The 14,706-nt window shown below is 35.8% G+C and overlaps 1 long non-coding RNA gene across 1 annotated transcript; it reads right to left on the bottom strand.

The window, feature by feature from the left end:
• Positions 1–2,199: 2,199 nt before the first annotated feature.
• Positions 2,200–5,383, bottom strand: LOC127843748 (uncharacterized). Its single transcript, XR_008032320.1, has 4 exons — positions 5,271–5,383; positions 3,011–3,204; positions 2,529–2,638; positions 2,200–2,306 (listed from the first exon to the last, which is right to left on the bottom strand). It is a non-coding gene; the product is annotated as an uncharacterized LOC127843748 (long non-coding RNA).
• Between the last annotated feature and the right edge of the window lie 9,323 nt (positions 5,384–14,706).

The following is a 14,706-nucleotide window of genomic DNA, read 5'->3' on the forward strand; positions in this document are numbered from 1 at the left end:
GTTCGAGCCCGTTTAGTCACATTTTTTCAGAACGTACTTCGAACGGAGTCGGTGTATTGGGGGTATTACACGTGCACATCCTTGCGCCTGATACATTTATGTAGCGAAATAGCCCAGTCTTTTTCCGTTTGTATAATGCATATACATATATGAATGGTATGTAAGCTAGGTGTATAATCAATAAATTACGTCATTGTGCGTTTAATTATTAGAAAGCAGCGTAGTTAATGTCATAACAACGATAACATCTAAATTGTATATAAATTCATCAAGTAACATGTATATGGTACCACAATTGATATATATATATGTGACCTGTGCGTGATTTATTAACCGGTTTTTGAAATGGAATTACCCCGAATGTAATATTTTGTCAAGTTATTTGCTGTTATATAAACGGTTGCGCGTAGTGTGTCGGTACACACTCTTCTTACATAAAGGAGCTGGGTTCAATTCGTATTTACGGCGCGATTAGAATTTTTGAGGGTCACAATACCGGGCAGGTGGTGTTATCTCCGAATAATCCGGCTTCAACCCATAGCACAAGACCTCACCAACATAATAACAAGTAACAGCTTTAAATTTCAGCTATAATTTAAAATTTGCCCCAACTTTCGTGTGTTAAGTATATAACTTAAATAGGAATTTTGCCAACACTCCGGGTCCTCACATAATCAGCGTCAGGCAATGAAAAAACCTCTTAAACTTCGAAATGCACACGTGTTAAGAGAAAAACATTTTACTGCCGTGCAAATAAGTCTATTTGATATAAGACGTTTACTTTAATACTCAAAATATAAGTTGATTAATCAGCGGCAAAATTGAGAGCGTAGTCGATTAATCACGGCGATTTCATGTATTACAAGCGTTCAGTATGTATGAATATTTCGTTTCATATACACAGTTGTTTTAATATATGCTTCTTCCTTTTGATACAATTTGAAACAAGAATTGTCAAAACTATTGTTGTTGAAACTTACATAAATAATAGAATTTAATCTGACTGTATAACTATTACTTTACGTCTATTATTTTGTAATAATCATTTCGATGTTTTAACAAAATGATTCATCAGCCCAGTGCTAATTAATATCATAAAAATTAGTTAGTGAAATCTTATTCGTGATCTAATTATTGCAACCAACTCGTACCCAATTAGTTTAGAAGTTTGAAAAGCAGCAATTACTTGACACTAAAATGTGCATTAATCCATGTACGTATATAACCGCCCAAGCATTGAGTTTGCTGCAATCTGCGACAAGAAAGTGTGATCGGTTGCACCTTGGCTTAGCTCCATACCTTGATCAATTCATAAGATACAGTGATGGCCTTTCAACTTATTATTCCTTCCTGTTCCATTTATTCGTTGTGTACATAATATCATTCAATAATGTTGAAATTCTGATCAAGACAAATTCGTACTGTTATTTGGACAATGAATATTTATATGTTGAAATGAACAAAGTGTGCCTAAAATAAGTGAGTTTCACAAAGTCCACAGAACATCAAATCAAGTAAAACAAAATACACAGGTACAAAATAAGTATGAACGTTTTCAGGAATGTTTGTGTTTCTCCATTTTAACAGTTTTACAAACACATTTTTCGAAACACTTGGCCAATGAATTATCTATATAGAAGGGTATACTCAATTAATACTCTTTTATTATATTAAGACATGTATTTCAAAACACTTCGTGTCATTTAAATATGAATATCTTTCATTCCTGAAAATGAATGTACCGTTAGTTTGTGTTATTAAAGGTTTGTCTACTTTGTTGTTTTACAAATTAAAATAGAATGGCAAAACTAGAGCGCATTGTTGTCACAAATATATATATGGATATAAATTTATCGACTGATTGTAATATGTTACCATTACATATCTGCCTTAACAATGATATTACAATCAGGTGTCATACATTTCTATTAGCTTTGTATATATATGATCAAATTGAGTGTATTGTTGTTGCCTTTAGACGTATACATAAACCACTTGAGTGGATGTTTCGTTGTCACCGCTAAACGTTCCACTAACTGATTTGATGTCGGCATCATTCATTGTATATATCAACGGACAATTTATTGCCCAAACAGTTTTTAAAAGTCAAGTTGCTTATTTATGTTATTGGAATAAATATGTATTTCGTTTAATAATGATCTTTAATAGAAAAAGAAACCAATGAACAACAGAAACATATTGAGGGATGCTCTTATTTAATATGCATACATAATGTTACATAGTATTACAGAAGCTTGTTCTTGTTTCCATAAATCGTGTCGTCGAATGGTTGTCACAAGGTTGATCTGCAAAGATAAAATTGAGCTATTTTTACAACAAAACAAAGTAACAACAAAACTAAATCAGCATAATGTCGATTCATTTTTTACCGGCAAATAGTGTATAAAAACGTAGCTATTATACGTGTCAGCATAACACGCACATATGTATTAATCATGTCACCATTTAGCCGCTATAAATTATCTTTGAAGACTTTTATGCGTTAATAAAGAACTTTAACCAGTTACCACTGTCTAGTAATTGTTCTTGTTGTTCGTGTATCCACCGCCACCGCCTTGATTGCCGCCTCCGATACCACCGCCGAACAGAAGGTTGATAATGATGATAAATACAAACACTGCAAGACAAAATATTTATTACACGCACACGCATATATATATTATACACTCAAGAAAAGTTCGTTGATTTATATCCGTTACCTTTTTAGGAAGAATGATAAAAACAAGCAGTTGTCCACATAGAATTTATCATATTTGAATTGCGTGTAGGAATTGTCATAATGCTAACATTTAGGAAAAATAGAATAGAAGTCTATTATACTAAAAAATGCAGATTGATTTCTACAACTTTAACTCACCTTACGTGTTTTTTTATGAAAATAAATAGGCAAAATATAAGAAACTACACAGACACAATACAGCCTATACAGACACAGCAACAAACCAGTCTTTACATCACAACATTGCAATAAAAGAAATCAAGCACTTACAGAAAATAAGGATGCCAAAGATGCCCCCGAATCCGCCGCCGCCGCCTACTGCCCCGTATCCATAGCTACCGTATCCAACGCCGGTATAGGCCGGATAAGCACCATACATTGCCGTGGAAGAAACCATGGCAATCACGCTCAACACGCACATACATCCCAGCACGAATATTTTCATGTTTGTCCTTTATAGATTGCTATTAAAGAGCATTAATATAGTATATAATAATTATACGCGTATATACGAAAGTCAGAGGGTATCACAAGTCTAAATAATCGAAAGTTTATCATACGCTTAAGATTAAATGTATAATAGATATCATAAGAAGAACTTAATTGTTTATTTTGTATTTACCCTTTCAGAGTTAATAGTGTTATTATAAATTGCTTACATTAATCCGCGAAATTCGATTTGATTCTTTTAGTGATTATACTAATTCATGCTTTATTACTATTGTTGCTTTATATTAAAAATGATTTATGTTTTCACAAATAATGCATAGAAAAAACACGATGTATACTCACTTTCCACTTAAAATGACAGACTAGTTGTAACTGAGTATTTAAATATTCGAGAAAGGCGCCACTCCGTTTTACACAAATATAAACGTTGTGTATAATTTTATGTCCGGTAATTGTTTTTCAATTCGAGGAAAGTCAATCAATCGAGAACATCAATAAATACTTCGTGGCCAATGCAATTATCAGAAAACTTATATGAAGTGTGAAGGCATGGTCGCCATATCGCTTTAGGTTTCCTTGTTATGTATAAAAAAAGGGAAATACCAAGTACCACTTTAACGTTGCTAAGAAAATATTGAATCTAAAAGTTTTATGACTGTAGCACTTAATGACATTAAATAGTCAGAACATGTAAGCGTCATTTAGGTCCAAATCATGTATTCATTCTTTTGATAGTCACGGGGCGTGTACTTTATCTCTATTGAAACTTGATTGATAAAATAATATAATTTTCCATGAGTCACCAGAATTGACAATATTACACATACGATCTTTATTTTGTTGTCTATGATAGAAAACGGGTACGTTTTTATTGCCTCGTATATTGTCTTAGATATTAAACAAACACGTTCATTCAAGCTTGTCTTTAGTACAGCATACAATAAATGTATATTGTTCCATTATATACTCATCGACAGTTTGCTAATAAAAAACACCAAGAAACATTATAACGAATAGGCTGGTTAAAATCACAATTTAATTAAAAACACACACAAATTGCAACACTGTTTTTAATAGGACGAACACCACCAAAGTTTATATTAAATGATTCAGACCGCTTAAAGTGTGTTAGAAATGCGAATGTGTGCCAGAATTATTCATTGACTTGTCTCAGTTTTGGAAGCGTCAATTTTGATAACATGAAGCGTTTTGATTTACGTTTAATTTTGTTTTGATATGGATTCTGATGCATATTCAAACCATACGAAATAAAGACACAACTATGCTTTAAATAACGAATAGTCGATATATATATATATATATATATATATATATATATATATATATATATATATATATATATATATATATATATATATATATATATATATATATATATATATATATATGTGAATATATATATATATATATATATATATATATATATGAGCCGCGTTCTGAGAAAACTGGGCTAAATGCATGTGTATATATATATATATATATATATATATATATATATATATGAGCCGCGTTCTGAGAAAACTGGGCTAAATGCATGTGCGTAAAGTGTCGTTCCAGATTAGCCTGTGCAGCCCGCACAGGCTAATCAGGGACGACACTTTCCGCTTTTATGGTATTTTAGTTTCAAAGAAATCTCTCCTTACCGAAAATCAAGTTCAGGCGGAAAGTGTCGTTCCTGATTAGCCTGTGCGGACTTCACAGGCTAATATGGGATGACACGTTACGCACATGCATTAAGCCCAGCTTTCTCAGAACGCGGCTCATATATATATTTAAATTTTAAATGGCCAAGGAGCATGTAACCCTACAACATTCACCATGTTAGACCAAACAATCTGAGACTTCAATTGTAATGTAAAATGTCGCACATACGCGCAAGGGAAGAAATAATAAGATAACATTTACATGGTGAATAGCATTCTGTTTTTAATTTGATATCAAACAAATTACACTCCTGCTTACCAGATGCAAGTAAACAACATACAACTGCCTTTAGAACAACACATGACTAAAGGATAAAATGTTTTTGCAAAGCGATTTCCAATAAATACATACATACCTAATAAATCACTGGCGGTAAGAATGTTGGTATTTTGACAATATATCCCACAACTTCCGATCGCAAAACGTAAACATGGTATATGTATACGTGTTTTATACCATTGAGACACGTGGCGCCAATGTATGGATCGACATTTGGAGGGATGGTGTTTCCGGTGCTTTACTGGTTTTGTTTCAATCAAATAGATATAACACGTTAAATTTTGTAAATATTTTCTAGATATTACTACCTAAATACAATTTCATTAAATTGAAATGTTGGGAAATCTGAATATGTATTTGTTCATTTGTGTGATTGATTTGCTTGATTGATATAAAAAGAATGTATTCATAGAACACAGGCGTAAATTTAATTGGACACAATAATTAGTGTTTTGTGGCAAATAATGCACACTGTTGAAAATATAAGAATGGAAATTCATGTGCTGTATTTTTGTTACGTTGTTACAAATCATTCTAATTGGACATTGATTTTACAATCGTCAGCCCAAGTTGCAAGCGACGCGTTGTTTTGATATGATGGTCATTTTTATTAATTTATTTCGAAATCCCATCATCCACATATACTACTGTATTGGTCTGGGCACGAACAGAAATAATCTACAAACTTCACGGTCAACTGTGACCCCGAAATTCAAGCGATAAACATGGCTGTTACACGCGACACGTACTCTTGCGGTGATAACCATTTGTTGTAAATTTATTCCAAAAAAAATCCCATAATGTTCGCCTAGGTTATGAGCCGGACACAAACACGGGCAGGGGTAATATTACATGTCCTTATGCCATTGTACGGTTGTGTGTGGTGTGTGTGTGTGTGTGTGGTGCATTAAATTCTTAAACATGGATTGACCATTTAGTATATAACATTTCTCCCATATTGATAGAAAGTCATGTTCCAAACACAGTATAATTTATGTTTGACAACCGAAAGTTATTTTAGTATGAAAACCTGTAAGACTTTCTTCCCTTAAATATGACAAACTAATCATAGCGCTATGCTATATTGCAGATAATCCCATTCGCATACGCCATTGTAGGCACGTACAACTTGTTTCCCTTGCAACATAGTACACATAATTAAGCCTTATTTCAATTTGTGGAGTCCATGTCTTCGAGAAAAGTTGTTTAAGATTCATATATAACATTTCTCCCTTATTAATAGAAAGTCATGTTCCAGATACAACATAGTAATAGTTTGACAACCGACAGTTATGAGCCGGACACAAACACGGGCAAGGGTAATATTACATGTCCTTATGCCATTATGCGGTTGTGTGTGTGTTGTGTGTGGTGTGCGTGTGTGTGTGTGTGTCCCAAAACTTTAACCAAAACTTCAACATTGGTCATAACTTTTGCAATACTGATGATAGCAACTTGATATTTGACATGCATGTGTATCTCATAGAGCTGCACATTTTGAGTGGTGAAAAGTCAAGGTCAAGGTAATCCTTCAAGGTCAAAGGTAAAAAAATAAATATAAATAAAATTCAAAGCGGCACATTATGGGGCATTGTGTTTCTGACAAACACATCTCTTGTTCATTATATTTTTTATTCGTACCGACCTTGATACCACTACTCTCCCATTTTTTTAAAGAAATAATAAAATGTAATCGCGACGACTTATAATTTTTTACGGGAATAAAAATCTTTTCTGACGATTGACCTCTAAATCATGACTTCATTAGCACTTGCGCCCGATATTTGTAAAATACGTTTTAGCTGTTATTGTTGCTTTTACATTATAAAATGTAAAAGATCTTAGTATCTTTTTTTCTGGTTGAATCTCATTCATATCTACCGATAATGAATTCTTAATAATATAAAGATCGGGTCGACAGATGATGAGGTCACGAGAGTTCATAAGTGCGGCGCAGCGCGCTAGGATTGTGAAGTAGAAGTCTTGAAGTTGACAGCACTGTCCCGCTTTCCTTTCGGGGGATAGGAAACCAGACATGAATTTGCTTTGTAATTGTCTATCAGTAAACATCAACGTCTCATATCCCAACGAGTGCTGGTCTATTTGAATCAAAATCAAATATTTGGCGAATAAACGGGCAGCCGGGGTAAAATTTACCTTTTTTGGCTTAGAATAAAAAAAGATCACGGCGATAGGTCGGCCCTTTATGCATTCGGCGCAGACGGACCTGACAATAAACTATGCTATACTGGTATACACATTATAGTCTCACATTACCCAGCTTAAGGCAATATTGGCAAAGCGTAGTCTTAATGCAGGATAATCTCTTCCGAGCTGAGTAAGCACGGCGAAGAGACAACGACTGCAGCAATGACGGCAACGATCTGGGAGGAGAGGAAGTGGCCCAAGAGTGGACCCAGTCACTGGTCATAAACCTATCGAAAAAGGGCAATATCAAGTTGTGCGATAATTACCGCACCATCAGCCCCATCAGTCATCCGAGCAAAGTCATGTTACGCATCATTCTTAATCATTTGAATAGTAAGGCAGAGGAACTGTTGGTCGAAGAGCAGGCTGGATTCAGAGCTGGGCGCAGCACAGTGGCAAAGATCTTCAACTGCAGAATCATCATTTAGAAACACCTGCAACATTAACGCGAGCTCTTCCACAACTTCGTTGACTTTAAGAGAGATTTCGACCGCGTGTGGCATGATGGTCTATGGCATGTTATTATAGGATTCAACATTGTCGAAGGACTGGTGCTAGTCATTCAAGAACTCTACGGAAACGCCAGCAGCGCAGCACTTCTTAACGGACAGAAGGGGGACTTCTTTAGGATATCAGTGGACGTCCGTCAGGGTTGTCTGCTATATACCGTCCTGTTCAACCTTTTCATTGAGAAGATAATGCAGGAGACTTTCCATAACCATTTCCATCGGAAGACCCATCTCCAACTTGAGATTCGCTGATGAAATTGGCCTCATGGGAGGCACCAGCAGTGAACTTCAAGATCTCACCAATAGACTCTATGAAATAGCAGAAGCATACGAGATTCAGGTCAGCACGGAAAAGTCGAAAATCATGGTTAACAGCACGACCAACACCAATGAAGACATAACCATAAACGGCGAGTAGCAAGAAGAAGTGACCAGCTTCAAGTACTTGTGCGCAACCCTGTCCAAGGATGGTGCTAGTACCGCTGATGTCCGAATAAGAACCGCCCTGGCGACCGCAGCGATGGCAAGACTGAGCAGATTGTTGACAAGCAGTTCAATCAGCTTCGCCACCAAGAACATGCTCTAGACGTCCCTCGTAGTCTCCATCTTACTCTTCGACTGCGAGGCCTCGACCATGGACCATGGATTTGAACATAAATGTCTCCGAAGACTGTTCCGCATCTCCTATACGGAGTACGTCCGGTACATGTCTGCAACACTTGTTTCCGTTGGTTCACAAGAGCCCCTTCTGGCGACCGTCAACAAACGACGCAAGCTGGCTTGGTTTGGACACGTCACCAGGCACGACTCTCTGTACAAATCTGTTCCTCAGGATATTCTAGAGGGATGTCGTCGTCGAGACCGTCAGAAGAAAAGCTGGATGGACAATGTAAAATAATGGGTATCCCTTCCCATGGATGAATTACGCTCAGCAGCACACAACAGACCCGACCTGAGGAGGATTTCTGTATTGTCGTCCCTCATTTCCTCCCAACGGCCAAACCGGTCAAGGATCTGATGATGATGATGATGATGATGATGATGATGATGATGATGATGATGATGATGATGATGATGATGATGATGATGATGATGATGATGATCTATACTCAATTGATTTAAACCATACTTTAATTTAAAAAATAACAACAAATATTGCTTGTATTACTGTTTGCTTACAGGTACTTGAAATACCAGCGGTATTACGGCAACACCTGATACAGGCCATAGATCTAGATCCGTCTAATGAAAGATGCTACGTTTTGCTTATTTTTAACAGAATGTTTTACATAAAAAAATGAAATGAATAGAACTATTGAACCTAAGCAATTATAAATGGGGATTATTAATAAAATAATATAATCTTAATTAGGCATGAAACGCCATATCGCAAAAATATAGCCAATACTACAAACAGAGACGTAGTTGCGCGCTTAATACGTTATCACGCCGAAACCCGCGACGTGCGAGAGTTTGCCGTTATTTGGCAAGCTACCTATCTCTGTTTTCTGCGTCTCTGTTACAAATGACGATGTGAGATTGCATGTTATATTGTTTATTCTAACACGGCAGGCAACTGGTTTTCTATAGACAAAGAAGGAAATCAAGTGTGGGTTATTCTGCAATAAATTATGGGCGGAGCTTAAAGGGGCCGTCGAACAGATTTTGGCATGTATTAAAGCTTGTCATTAACTGCTTTAAATGCTTTATATTGATAAATTTAAACATTTGAACTAAAAATCTCCAGTAAAATATAATACAATTTAAAAAAAGAAGATAAAACGTTAACCTCCACAGGGCTCGAACCACTGACCCCTAGAGTCATGGAAGCTTGGAGTAAAATGTCTCCCGACTTTACCACTCGACCATCCACGCTCACGTCAAATGCGGCGGTATTTTTTAGCTATAAGAAATCCTCGTAGTTTCCAAAAATATCGATTCGCGTCGAACGACGTTTTAATCTGTTGGAAATAGTTTCGAAAATAGTTCCGAATGAATAAAGAAAAAATTGAAGTAAAATGCACGGGCTAAAACCTAATGTTATTTGTTAAGAAACGTAATTTAGATTTTTTTTTATAGCATGTCAACTTTTCAGTAGCATCAATAAACGTGACGTCATTTAGTTTCTACGATTGTTGTTCTCAATGAAAGTGACGTCATTTGCATAATATTTATGAATGGAAATGACGTTCTTTGTGTGTACACTTCAATGAAGTCACTAAATAGTGAACTTTGTACTAAGAAGGGTGGAGTATTGAAAAATATAGTTCACGTTCAAAAGCTTGAGCCAAATTAATCAGAATCTTGTTAGAATCGAAATAATTTATTTCTATGATGGTTTGTTGTCGAATAACCCACAATAAGGAGTATAGATGCGTGTTATCAAATCACTCGTGCTTAGCACTCGTGATTTACTTCCTACGCATCTATGCTCCTTACTGTGGGTTATTTGACAACAAACCATGATAGAAAAATATTATTTCTTAATTAAAATCAGGTATGTGTATTAACCTAATACAATACACATACCTGTTAAAATTAATAATATTCAGATGCTACACCCTGTTTCCCATGTAATACAACCATTATTTGTTTTTATTATTACACATGTGTAATACAACATTTTTAAGCGTTTTTATTGGCTTAGTTTTCGTTTATTGACCAATCGCATTTTGTTATTTTGCTGAAATGACGTTGCGATGTCAAATGACGTCACGAAATGTAAACAGCATTCGGGATTTATCATCATGTTTGCATGAATATTTATTTTATTTGCTCATTTAAAAGCATGTGATAAAAAAGATATGACACTCGTTGTCATATCATACCATATTTTATGAAACTCGTCCACGAAATTCGTAAGTAAGCTCGCCAAAGGCTCTCTTACTAACAAAATTCCTGAACTCGTTTAACAAAATATGGTATGATATGACAACTCGTGCCAGATCCTATATATATACATATATATATATATATATATATATATATATATATATATATATATTAAATCCAATTATGATTATCCTCAAAAACATGTATCATCGATCATGGGGTTATAATATATTTAATCATGTTTGAGTAGCTGTAAGCGGTTGACAGAGAGACCAACAGAGTTAACCGATATGACTAATAAATCGTCCACTGATGCCAATACGATTAAGTTGTGTAGTATTCGGTCGCGCATCGGAACTCTCAGATATCCCCAGGCTTGGTGGCCGTGCTAAATTATTCAGGTTCCAATATCGATTGGTACCCGGTAAATACAACTGAACACGCTAATTGAGTAGTAACCGTTTACTAGGCGACGCGTCTGGTACATAACAATCATGTCGCTCTATTTCTCTCTCTGTACATGTATATAAGTATATAAAAGTGCCACGGGTGGACCTGCTTATAGTCGCAACGAGGGACATGATTAAGCTCCAATTACCTATAGAAAAGGCGAACAGCGCCATCTGTTAGTATTCTCATGCAGCATCCGCTGCTGTTTTTCTTTTCGTGTCAACAGGACCCGCATTCCCCAAACAAATCATCAGACTTAAGACTAAGAACATTCTTTAGATTGAAATATTCAATAATTGCTTTAATTTTGAATCAAAACTAGCATGCACCACCGAACATTAAACATGTCTTTATTTAATACAGTTTGTGACTGACATCGGCACCATAGGTAGCCTGCACATATTCAAATTGAGATTTTTTTTTTCGCGGATCTAAGTCAGGGCCGGTAAATACGGACCCAGCTACGTGCTGAAGGCGTGCTTTGCGTTAATGCTTGTCAACCAAAGTCTTGAAACTTAGCGACCAATACGTGAGGTCACCACAATTTATCCATTAAGGTAGTACACTTTAAACTATAGAAAAGTTACAACGAACCATGAACTAATTTGTGCTGCTTCTTACAGCTTCGCTATTGTGATCATGAACCTCTATCGTGTAACCCCACCCCACTCGAACCATCGTGTAACCCCACCCTACTCGAACCATCGTGTAACCCCAACCCACTCGAACCATCGTGTAACCCCACCCCAATCGAACCATCGTGTAACCCCACCCCAATCGAACCAGAAATATTTTTATGAACTCGTGTATGTAAAACTTACATAAAATAGCCAGGGCAAGCATTTCAAGCTAAATCCCCTTTATTTTTGATGTGTTATAAATAAAGTACAATAATTTCAACTGAGCGAGTTAACACAAGTTGAAGGCAGGTTACGTGCCTTAAATAAATACAAAGCATGGATTCTAAATTCCGTTCTATTGAAAATTCGCTTTGGCTACACCACTGTTATTCCCAAAGGCGCTTGCGTATCAACTGCGGTCGAAGCAATAATAAAGTTTACCTACCAATATGTCCGGATGGACGATGAACATCCATAATTAAGTAGTCCCAAGTGATACGGGTCAGCCATGCCTGACCTGAGTGGATTGCAATAAATTGCCCCTAAACAAACAATTGGTTACCATTCCTGAGAATTAACGGTAAGAAGAAGGTTGTACATAAGGTGTATCAATACAATATATTTAAATTGGACTACGATTGTTTTGTGTTATTTGTTAAAGGGATCTTTTCACGCTTTGGTAAATTGACAAAATTGAAAAAAGTTGTTTCAGATTCGCAAATTTTCGTTTTAGTTATGATATTTGTGAGGAAACCGTAATACTGAACATTTACCATGGTCTAATATAGCCATTATATGCATCTTTTGACGATTTTAAAATCTAAAAATTATAAAGCGTTGCAACGCGAAACGATTAAATAATTTGGAGAATTCTGTTTTTGTCGTTAAATTTTGTGAAACTACGAAGATTGCTTATATAACATATAAAATACGTCAAGTATGTATACTCGGCGGAATAGCTCAGTAGGCTAGAGCGTTTTTACTTCAGGATTCTGTCAGGACTCCAGGGGTCACAAGTTCGAAACCTCGTCCGGGCAATGTTTTTTTCCTTTATTTAATTTTATTCTTGATTTTTTACTGGAGCTTTTACGATCCAATGTTTACATTTATCGATATAAAGCATTTAATTAATAAGTTGAAAAATGCCAAAATCTGTGAAAAGGCCCCTATATTACTATAATATCATTCACGTGGATCGTAAATGGAAAGAAGCTAAAATATTGAAGATTTTTTTTATTATGTAGAATGACATTCACGCCTTATCAGTTTAACACAGGAATACTCGTTGGCACGTATGTCAAAGGCTATCCAACTGGTATAGAAATTTCAGAATATTCTAATTTCTCACATCGCACCCTTTATAATTATACTAAAGAAAGCAAAACGTCAACGTAAAAAACGCAGCAAACCTAGAGCGTCAACGGATTAAGCGTCACCGCAGCGCGACGTTATTTTTTTTCATTTTTCGCACCAATCTCTTACAGTCAAATTACGTTACTGTCTTACAGCAACGTAAAAGTAGCAAAAATACAACGCAGACGGATACGACGTTACAGCCGCGCAACGAAAGTCGGCGTCAGTATGCAGCCCGCGGCACGCTCCAACAAGATGTCCAGCTACAAGATCACCGAGGACCTCGAGACAACGCCCACGGCGGACTTCCACCTGGCGAGGAACGTCAAAAAGGACGAGATCGTCCTTATGAAAATGTACGTCAAAAGTTATTTATTTATTTAAATTGCCGACAATGTTGTGATACTATAATAAGTCGCCAATTAAAATTGACCGTCCGCCCTTCGTCTGTCTTAGATTCATTTTGTTTCAGAAATAGTACCTGGCATTTATTAACGTTCATCAAGAAGAAGACTACCATAATAACAGAATGATCCGTTTTAATGTTTATTTGAACAACTTGGATGATGACTTTATTAGTCATTATCGTTTTATGTAAATATTCTGCTTCTGCATTATTTATAATCGTATCCGTGCAATGTCAAATAAACACGACCCGTGCCATCAACTGGCGACAACGAAGTCGTCTTAACCCATTTATGCCAAATTGACACTCCCATCCTTCTAAATTGGATCAATTTATTTCCACAATTAGGGATGTCTAGTATATTTATTTATATATTTAGAATATTTCGTACAGAAATTCCTTTAAGCAAACAGCGCAGACCCTGATGAGACGCCGCATCATGCATAGGCATAAATGGGTTAATTATTAATGCATTATATCAGTAATACGTCATGCGTTGAATTGTATTCATATTGCACGACTGGATAATTCCTAGCAAATGTGGATAAATGTCCATGTAAAAGTCCTATATAATAATAATAGCAATCAGAATTGAATATTTCATAAATAGCACAGTCTTTTCGTTGTAGGCAACATGAGTTGTTTTCTTTTTCAATGGGAACGCAAGCAAAAGCTTTTCTGAAAAGGGATATTATGCATATTTTTTATAAACGCGAGCAGTGAATACCGGTATTTTCATTAAATTAAGCCTGAAAACAACACAACATTGCAATATATATTTCATGTAATTGTATGCTGCTGAAAAATTTGTCAAGCGTATTGTGCGACATAAGATAAAATCTCACTGACATATTCTGGGCATAGTTCTAAGAAAGGCTAAGACTGACAACACTAACGTTTTTATTTACCACAAAAGTATGTAGGCTCTTCACGAGAATACATTAAAACCGTGCCCAAAACGTTTCAGACTGAAGAAGAATTACTACACGCTGGAAGAGTGTAAGGGCAACAAAGAAGTGCAGGTAAATAGACTGAGACTTTATGGTTGCAATATTTGACAATATGAGCCTTGTTTTGATAAAACTGGGCTTATTGCATGTGCGTAAAGTGTCATCCCAGATTAGCCTGTGCAGT

This window comes from Dreissena polymorpha, chromosome 9, assembly GCF_020536995.1.
Source record: "Dreissena polymorpha isolate Duluth1 chromosome 9, UMN_Dpol_1.0, whole genome shotgun sequence".
NCBI lineage: Eukaryota > Metazoa > Mollusca > Bivalvia > Myida > Dreissenidae > Dreissena > Dreissena polymorpha.